The following is a 352-nucleotide window of genomic DNA, read 5'->3' as shown; positions in this document are numbered from 1 at the left end:
AAGGGGGCGAGGCCATGCTGCGCTGCTTTAGAGAAGAGGAAGAGAAAACTAGAGGTGCACGTAAAAATCTGTTCATATATGAATCGCGATTCTGTCTTCTAACGATTCTAATGGATTCACAAGTTTCAAAATCAATGTTCTAAAGCAGCGGTTCTTAATACTGTTCCTTGTGTCCCCTGCTCTGCACACGCTCTGCATCTCTCTCTCTCTCTCTCTCTCTCATTCAGCTCAGCTCAGCTCCAACAATGAACTGTTCCATTTATACAATTATTTTCACATAGCTATGAGAAGCGTTATACATGGACGTGCGTGCAGTTGCCGTACTGTATTAAAGCTTTAATCAGAATAAAAC

The 352-nt window shown here is 42.0% G+C and overlaps 1 protein-coding gene across 4 annotated transcripts in view; it reads left to right on the top strand.

Annotated features, from left to right (window-relative positions):
- LOC107739274 (forkhead box protein P4-like) overlaps window positions 1-352 on the top strand; it is a 150,394-nt gene that overhangs the window by 106,598 nt on the left and 43,444 nt on the right. The gene's annotated exons all lie outside the window — the stretch shown is intronic.

Source organism: Sinocyclocheilus rhinocerous, unplaced genomic scaffold, assembly GCF_001515625.1.
Source record: "Sinocyclocheilus rhinocerous isolate Xijiao unplaced genomic scaffold, SAMN03320098_v1.1 scaffold14, whole genome shotgun sequence".
Taxonomy (NCBI): Eukaryota; Metazoa; Chordata; class Actinopteri; order Cypriniformes; family Cyprinidae; genus Sinocyclocheilus; species Sinocyclocheilus rhinocerous.
Note: the sequence above shows the minus strand (reverse complement) of the source record. Positions and strands in the feature narration are given on the sequence as shown.